The sequence below is a fragment of the Lontra canadensis genome, unplaced genomic scaffold (assembly GCF_010015895.1).
Source record: "Lontra canadensis isolate GAN:19392208 unplaced genomic scaffold, GSC_riverotter_1.0 scaffold27, whole genome shotgun sequence".
Taxonomy (NCBI): Eukaryota; Metazoa; Chordata; class Mammalia; order Carnivora; family Mustelidae; genus Lontra; species Lontra canadensis.
In genome coordinates, this window is record NW_022631021.1 from 10,313,237 (window position 1) to 10,322,784 (window position 9,548).

Here is a 9,548-nt window from a genome sequence, read left to right on the forward strand (position 1 = left end):
GTGTGTGTGTGCATGTGTGTTTATCTGCTCCTGATTCCTGATGCAGAGCTCCCAAAACCTCTTTAATGAAGGTGTTAGGAAGGGGCACCTGGGTGGCTCAGTGGGTTAAGTCTCTGCCTTCAGCTCAGGTCATGGTCTCAGTGTCCTGGGATCAAGCCCCACATCGGACTCTCTGCTCATCAGGGAGTGTGCTTCCCCCTCTCTCTGCCTGCCTCACTGTCTACTTGTGATCTCTCTCTGTCAAATAAATAAAAAAAATCTTAAAAAAAATAGAGGTGTTAGGAGAATCTTTTTTCCTAGCATTTCATCTTTGATCACAGTTGTTGACACAGAGCTCCTAAGTCCTTTGAAATTTCCTGAGTAATAACAACATCCAACACTGGATTTCTAAATCCTTTGGAAGATCCTAAAGTGTCTTTGTTCTAATGAGGTGACTCTTGGTGGGTTCTTAAATGGGGACTAGTCACAGAAAGACCAAAACATGACTAAAATCTTGAGACTTTCAGCCCTCTCACTCCCCCTAGAGAGGTGAGGGACTGTAAATGGAGTTAATTATCAATCATGCCTGTGTGATGAAGCCTCCATAAAAAGAATTTCAATTAGAATGAGGTTCAGAGAGTTTATGGGTTGTTGAGTACATTCACTTGCCAGAAGGGTGGCACACCCAACTCCATAGGGACAGAAGTTCCTATGTTTGGGACCTCACTCTATGTATCTTTTCACCTGGATGCTTATCTGTATCTTTTATCATTAGTTTTATTACATAATAAGCTGGTAAATGTAAAAAAAAAATAACGTGCCCCATCCCATGAATACAAAGTTCACTTCCTCATCTGAAGATTAAAAGACTTCGACATGTCTGCCTTCAGGTTTTTATTTTGTTTTGGTTTGGTTTTTTGGTTTTAGGGCACTTCTGTGCAGCTATAAATGCTTTGTCTGTAGACTTCATCTGGATTAAGGCATCTCCTTATGGGTAGCCCTGATGATTCTACACCATATGAACCCTGGGAGTTGAGTATCTGTAGAAAACTCCCCCAAGAAAGTCCAGGAGATCTCAGAGATGTATACGGTCTTTAACATTTATAGCAGTACAAACCGCTAAGGCAAAATAATGGTTAGAAGAGAAATGAGAGAGACTGAGACTTGATTCATCACCTGCTGAACTTCAGCTGCTATCCTCTTGAAGAGTTCAATATATCTTTCACCCAACAAGTCCTTACGCTTCCTCAATGTGTTCTGTGTATATTCCTCATAAGCCAAGAAGACAAAAAGCATTTCCTGTTGGGCTACTGTCCAAGGAAGTAACAAAGAAGATGGCTTCCTTCCCCCCAGTGACGAAAGGCCACCACTTTATCAGTTGTGGGCACTCACATGCAGATGAGGACTTGCTTTTCCTTGGAGAGGAACTGGGTTACTTCTTTGGATGTACCACCATCAAGTTTAAGAAAATTGTTTTGTAAACTTCAGTGTACTGGGTGTCCATGTGATGTCTGAACCACTGCAGTGCTAGGTCTTTGTGCTCCTCACTTACAAACCCAACTGGGGCTTCTCCATTCCTTCCACCTTGGGCACTCAGACAAAGTGCTGTACTTCCCACAGCAATATCAGGTCATTTGAAGAATCCTGCAACATTTTGTTCTGGCCTGTCATAGTAAACCTTGAGTCTTGACTACAGTGTTATCATCAATAAGTTCCATCTTGCTGCAAGTACCACCTTCAAATTTGGAACTTACTATCTCTGGATCTGAAAACCTATGATTATAGGGCTCTGAAATCATTCCTAAAATTATATTTCCCACATCTAACTTGAGAGAGGTTCCATACTGGGATACTGAGCTATTCTCAAAATTTAATCACTGTGTCATTGCTGCAATATCCAGTTTATCAGTATCAGATGAACCAAAGCAACACTTCTTGAATTCTCTTCAAAGACAGGAAAAAAAAAAAAAAAAGGTAGTAGTAGTCAGGCAATAATACATTCTTCCTGGAATCCTTAGGATGTAGGGTTTGCCTGACTTGAGGTTGCCTACCAATACTGACACAGAAGGAGGTTCCTACTTCAATGTTCTGTTCATTGCTCACTGACTGGTTAAACTGGGTCCACCTGCTATTGGGAGGATAGGTTTTTGGGATGGATCTAGTTTCTTTACAATTTTACATCAGTTCAAACTGATCCAGTCTAACTAGTACTTTCTACTAGTTACTTTGTGTACTTGTTGTTGGCCAGATCCATAACTTTCCATAACAGCAAGATCAGCTCCTTTTCACTGGAGCCCAGCTTGATCCCTCAAGTGGCTCCAGTGGTGACCCTAAAAAGCACTATCGAGTAATCCAGAGACTCATGACAATAGGTGGGGAGAGAAGAGCTCTGAGGTACTGAGGTGGGGTGGAAGTGAGGAGAAAATCTTCAATAAAACCTCTTCTATGAGAAAAGCAAAGTGATCCCCACCTATTGTCATGGTGCATGTCACTGCTGCTGCAAAAAGTGGTGGCTAACCATCTAAGTCCACACCAGACTGATACTCCACCCCCTGGGCAGGAAGCATGCAGCTGCCAGCCTCTCAGGGCCTGGGAGTAATCTTAAGACAAGTGGCAGAGTTGCTGGAGCCACCAGTCTCAGTGGGCTTTCTCATGCTCAGAGGGCCATGCTGCTTCATCTTACCCTAAGGCCTTGGTGATGCCACCTTTTTCACCATTAATGGCTTCACAGTGCTGCTCAAGGGCTCTAATCCCAATGAGTTTCTAGAACTTGAAGAGGCACCCGGACCAGGTAGGAGCCATCCTGGTGACCCGCCTGAGCCCTGACAACCTCTGTAGCCTCAATAGTCTCCTACAACAAAAGCTGGACTAGTATGATGAGGTGGCCATCGGTGAGGGGTCTAGGGAAGGCAGGCTTTGCAGACTTATCTCACCCAACCTCGGTGCCCTGCTCCTCAATGCCAGTGTGCCTCACAGCTGGTGCCCTGTGAGTACTATGTGGAGCTCGCCCACAGTCTCCTGGATTGGCTGAGCATCAGGCCCCTATCCGTGAGCCAATGGCCGCTGCTAGCCAAGCCTGACAAATTCTTCTAGAAGGCAGTCATGGGCCAGCTGCACCTACCTCAGCCTACACTGGCGGCATGCTGACCTCCATGTATGCCTGGCTGGTGTGGCACCCCATGATCCCACCAAGCAAGGTGCTGTTCCCAGGTTGCACTCCACCTGTGCTCCTCCTGGAAGTCCTGGTCCCCTTGCAGAACGTGGGATTCTTGCAGAGCACGTAGTGACCCTCCTTCCCCCAGGACCTAGCAGGACCTCAGCAGGCTGAGAGCAAGGAAAATGTGGGCTCCCTGGGAATCTTCAGAAAGAGAAGCCAGGACCGTCCCGGGATGCCCTGAATGACCCACTACAGCCAAGGCCCCTCACAGGGCTGAGAAAGCAGCCAGGTCCCCTAGGAAGTAAGCCCAGGAGCCCTTCAGAACCATCCCAGGGAGGTACACAGGGCAGCCTCCCCTGTGCTTGGTGTCAGGAAGGCAGATCCTCAGGTAGCCCTCAAACCCAGCAGAGCACCCAGCAAAGGACACAGCATATCCTGCCCGCCTGTCCCATCCATGGAGAAAACTCCCAGTAGGTCCTACCCTGTTTTAGCTTGCAGTGTGGAAGGACCAGCCTGACAACTTCCCTGACCTGCCGAAATGGTGGCCACGCCCAGCCTGGAGAGCAGCCTGTAGCCGGCATGGAGACCCTGGGTTAGACGTTAATGGTTTGGAGGAGAAAACTCTGGTGCTGCTTTAGGTCGCCAGCAGCTTCTGCCCTTGCACTCTTTTGCCCTCGGGGGCGAACCAGGCTGAGACAGCTGGCGGCTATCGCTGAATCCACTTCTGAAGACGCACGCCAGACCAGTGACCCACGCATGGTGACCACTCCCTTGCTGCGGATAGAAATGCTCCCTCCGTGCCAAGCAGAGAGGGAATCCCTCTCGGCTTCCTTCGAGCATGTGGAGCATGCACTGCATTGCAGCATACCTACGCACTATGGCGAAGGGGGATTGGCTGAGGTTTTTGCACTCAGCCCACATGCGCGGTTCCTCTACCTCCTTGCACCACTAGGGCTTGTACCTGGAGTGGTCGTGAGAGTTGAGCGTTGCAAGGCTGTACCCACCATACCGACCCCTTCTCGCCTCGCATCTCCGATGGCAGGGGCGGGCTGGTGCTCCAAGGGCGTGTCCCTAACCGCCATACCCTGGAAACGTGAACTCCAACGAGAACAAGAAGGACTTCAGCGTTTCTTGCTGATCCTCACTACCAGAACCCTTCAAATTTCCCCCGCTGTTGCCCAGGTCGCCGAACATCTGCATGGTGGACCTCAATGTGCTTTTCACCCTCCCCGAAGCAGACCTGGCTGTCAGCAATACGAGGGCCACAGCGATATGAAGAAGTCTCTGCCTCACCCCAACGCTGGTATTGCCACCTTCAAAGCCACTCTGGTAGCTGTCAATACCAAGTGGGTGGCTGTTGAGGGCCAGGCCAATCGGGAACTCAGAGCCCGGAGCAAAGTTAGTGACAAGGGTCCCTGTCCAGAAAGTCCTCAATCCCCAGAGGGCAACTTGAAGCCCATCTGAGTCAGCCAGCAGCCGGCTACCTCTCTTTTTCCCTGCCCTCGGTCTACCTCAACCTGGCCTACTACACATCTGGGGCAGCGCTCACCGTGTAAACGAGATTTTTCGTGGGTGCACAGGCCCTGCTACTTCATCAGCATCCAGGACCAGTGCAAGGAAGAAGGTGAGGGGCCAGTCCTGGTCAGGCTACTGACCCGCAAGCAGAAGTGGGGCTATGACCTCCAGATGACCCAATACTCACCTTCAATTGCATGGCAACACACAAATAATACAAGACGACACACCCCATGCACCAGGTCCTGGGCATGGCGGTTCTGTGGGCAACAGCGCAACAGCATGCACATGGGTCAACGCCTTCCACCCTGCAAGAAGGAGTGCTAGCTCAGACCCTGACACCCACACTTTCATCCCTGAATCTGCCACTGTGCTGGGAGTCACCCGCGTCAGAAATAAACTAGGTACTCCCTTCAAACCGTTCCCTCCCCCCAAAACCCAATGTCCACAGATCATGTGAATATGTTACCCTATATGGCAAGAGGAACTTTGGAGGCGTAATTAGGGTTAACATCCTTGATATAGGGAGATTATCCTGTATTGCTAAATGGGCTCAATAAAATCAAAATGGGAGAAACTCCAGGTGTAGTCAGCCAGACAAAAATGTGACACCACATAAAAAAGCCAGTTCCTGGCTTTTAAGGATTCTCCCTAGAACCTCCAGAAAGGAGTGCAGCCCTGCTAACACCTTGATTTCAGCTCAGTGAGACCCATGCCATACTTTTGATGTATAGAACTGGAAGATTATAAATTTTAGTTGTTTAAAACCACTAAATTTAAAAAAAAATAAAAATAAAAAAATAAAACCACTAAATTTGTGGTAATTTATTACCAAAGCAATAGATAAAATGTAGCTATGGTCATGAAGGTCTAGAACACAATTGAATTTGACCTCTAATGCAATGGATGTATTTGAGAAACCCTGAACTGTAATTTATCTACGTTGGAAAGTGAAAGTATATGACTAGCTTTGCACAGAAAAGGAAAAGACATAACATGGACATTGTTTTTTTCATTGTTGTTTTTATTATTCTTCTTTTACAGGCAGCATCTGAATATTTCAAATAAATCCGGGAGAAGTTGGATATGGGGCCTGGCTTAAACCTTAATGAGGACAATACACCTCTTCTCAGAACCATAATTTTGGAATGAATAGGAACCTAGGAAGCCATAGGTAAGCAATGCAATGCGTCAGTGTTCTGGAATGTCTAGATCCTGTGGCATGGCAACAAATTTATTGTAAGTGGAATCTCACTAAACAGATTCTTGGATTTATGGTATTTCTTTAAATTGTACATCATTCCATTTCAACAGCAGTTAGCTAGGTAATATATACAATGGGCCCTATGATAGCTGTCTGATACTTTTTTAGCAGAAATTAAAGAAGTCATTCTATATTGTTTGGTATTCAGAATACCAACTAGTATATTTCCTCTCCTCTCCTAACCAGAAGCTCAAAATTCTTAGTGATCATCCTGTCCCCAAATACAGGAGTGAGCCTGAACTGGGTTGTATCAATTACTACATCCCAGATGTACTGTAGTGGTTGGTTAGTATATGGTTGTGTGACCAATCTGGGCCATTGAGAAGTGGGGAGGTTTTTCAGAAGTCATCTGTTTTGCTCTGGGTATGACTGCCTTTACTACCTACTTCTATAACACTATGAAATGGTGAAATTTAGAAAAAAAATTATCCATCTTTTGAGATAAGGAATAACATATCTATAACTTTATTTTGGAGTCAGAAAATCCTAGATTCTATATACGGAGTAGTATAGATCAGCATATGGATTAAGACATAGGTATTATAACAAACTGAGCAAAACATTTGTGTATATGTATGTGTGTGTATTCTAAATAGTGACAGATGCAATAGTATAACTTAGCTGGCAGTAGGTATAGTGAGAGAAAGGGAAATTTGCCTTTAAACAGAATGAGAACAGAACGGATTATGTCTTAGCAGGCCAAGAAATGAGAAAATAAAAGAATAAACTTCAAATTAATAAATGAATAAATAAATGTGTTTTTAAATATATCAGAGACCAGTTGAAGCAACAAGGACCAGATGCACTAAAATTCCAGAGAAAAAGTCTTTTAAAATGATTTAATGATGGCCAGCTATTTCATTCCCTCTGGGAATTTGCCAGATCTTGGCACAAGTTGTGTTTCTATTGGCCCTAAGAGACAAATTTTATAGGGGGATAAAGAAACAGCAAAAATTTTGACCACCTTACGGTGCTGGCATCATAGCCTACAAACTGGATGTTCCAGTTAAACATTTCTCTGGGAAAAAAAAAATCACTTCAAAATTTAGGCTTAAACCTTAACTTAAAACAACAAAAGTCTTGTTTGCTCATAGTTTCTATGGGACAGGAATTCCAGGAAATACTAGCTGGGTGGTTCTGGCCTAGAGTTTCTCAAATGGTTGCATTCAGATGTGACTAGAGCTGGACAGTGGAACGATGGAATAGCTGAGGGCTACAGGGCTCTTTCTGTCTGTTTCTCTTTTTCTGTCTATGTGGTCTCAGAGCTTGTCCATGTAATCCCAGTGGAATAGTTTGGGATTCTTCACAGTTCGGTGGCCTCAGGGCAGCTAAATTATTAACATTGCCTGTGAAGGCTATAAGAGTCAAAGATCCAACAAGAGAGGCAGAAGTTGAGTTACATTGTATGAACTAGAGCTCATGTTGTGTTCCTTTCATCATACTTTTGAAATAAAATCCTGCCCAGTTTGAAAGAGAGAGAACATAGGTTCCACCCCTCAATGGAAAGAATCTCAAAGTCACATTGCATCAAGGACATGTAGCATGAAAGTTATTGCCGTGGCCATCTATGGCAAGTACAATCTGCCTCACTACATTATGTCATTTATTTTCAAAAGCAGCTATTTACTTATTATTAAACTCTTGTATAAACAGAGAACATGAACTATGAAGGTCTTATGACTCCCAAATCAAATATTCCTATTAAGCTATAGATCAACTCAGACTCAATGATTAACAAAGAAGATAGGGCCCAGAAACCTAGCTAATCAAATGGAAAAGTTATACTCAAGAACACAGCTGTCTTGGCCCCAGCAGCTCTTTAGTTTCATATGAAAAAGGGGCAACTATCTTATTAGGGAAAACTCCATTTTCTACTCCACTGACTGAAGCAAAGCTACTGACTCAATGGGGTCCTCAGTTTACAGATCTCCCCCTAAATACCAGGTCAGGTTCACCGATAATTTGGCTAAGGTGAAACCCAATGGCACCCACTGGGCTGTGGCAGCTGTTCCACAGCATCAGCTATGCAGAACTGAAAATGAAATGGTCTCTCTGTTTAGTGAGAAGAACCCAAGGCTGTTGTCATTTATCTGGCCAATACTCCCCTTGATTAAACTTGTTATATTTTCACTGACTCTTGAGCTATTGCTCAAGAGAGTGGGTTCTTGTTTTGTCTCCTCTTACAAAACCACAAACTAATAGATTAAAGATACCACTCCTGAGGAGTGTTTATGGTAGAAACAAATTACAGCTACTAATCAGACTCTAGGGATCATTCACATAAGATGTACGCAGTAGGGGCCATTCATCTGAAGAGACCAAACAAAGTCAAGCTCTGATTAAGATATTTCAACATCCAGATTTTCAGTACTACTGCCTATATTCATAATGGAACCAGAAATGGCACTGAATGACTATTCTAGGCTGGGCACAAAGTAAATCCATGTTCTGATGCAGAGGCCAGAACTGTGTGCCAGATTTGTGACTCCTGACAAAAGTTGGTCCAGTTTTTGCATAACGGGGTGGTGCAGATTGTGGTCCCTGCTCACTCCTGACATACTGACTATACTAGAACTTTGACCACTGTCCAAACTATTTGTTGGGACCACAACAAAGTTGGTGCTTTTTCACATTATGATCAGCTGATTTTGGCTGTATGATTGTGGCTCTTGGAACTAAATTGTGTTATGTTTTCAGCTTTCTGGAAAATTTCCCATGTGCTAATGATGTACCTTTTTTTTTTTTTTCCACAAAAGCCACTCAGTGATGGCTGGTAATTAATGTTTTGATAGACCTTCCACATACCCTAATATCCACAAGCATTTGGTATAATTTAGTATTGAAATATCCTCCTCAAAAATCCATTCAAATAATTTATAACTCTATCTCCCTTACCCTCCTCCAGTCCACACACCTTAGTAAGGCAGCTAATGATGGCAAACAATTTTGTTTCAGCAACCTGCATTCTCTGGATGGGTTGAAAGGATAATAGATCATAAGGAAAATGAACACTTATTTATATGCAGTGATTGCCGAGTTCCCCCTACATTGGCCCACAACATAAGGAACAAATAGATATCTGTACATTTTGTAACAGTTCCACTTTTCATTATACACTCATGTTTTCAGATGAAAGAGCTGGTTTCCAGCAAGTGCTGATTGAAAGTAGGTAAAACTATGGCTACTGGAATGAGACATATAGATTTAGCGGGAGTAGAACAAAAACAGTGCTGGTACCCGGAAAGAGAACACCTTGTGGAGATACAGAAGTGAGGGGGGGGGAATTAATGATCTTTGTCTTTTACAGTCATCCCTGGAATCTTACCCATTAAGGAAAACACCCTACTGCAACTTTCCCAAACCAATGTTAGATCCTTAAATGTAACCGGCTATTGGGTCTTCTATCTCCAAATAGATAAATTTGATAATAATTGATCACTGTTTCCTTTAATTATTGGAAGCAGCAGGAGTGGCCTTAGATCCTGTATATTCCATGTGAAATACTTGTCAACACCTTTAGTTGTATTCCTCACTCTTATTCCCATCATCATCCCTCCAACATTCTATAAAGAGGAAAAGTGCCACACTACTGGCTCTGGGGACAAACAAGAGAGAGTGAAATGAAAGCTTTCA

The 9,548-nt window shown here is 44.0% G+C and overlaps 1 pseudogene; it reads right to left on the reverse strand.

Annotated features, from left to right (window-relative positions):
• Positions 1 to 759: 759 nt before the first annotated feature.
• LOC116871772 lies at positions 760 to 3,717 on the reverse strand (annotated as a pseudogene).
• Positions 3,718 to 9,548: the final 5,831 nt, after the last annotated feature.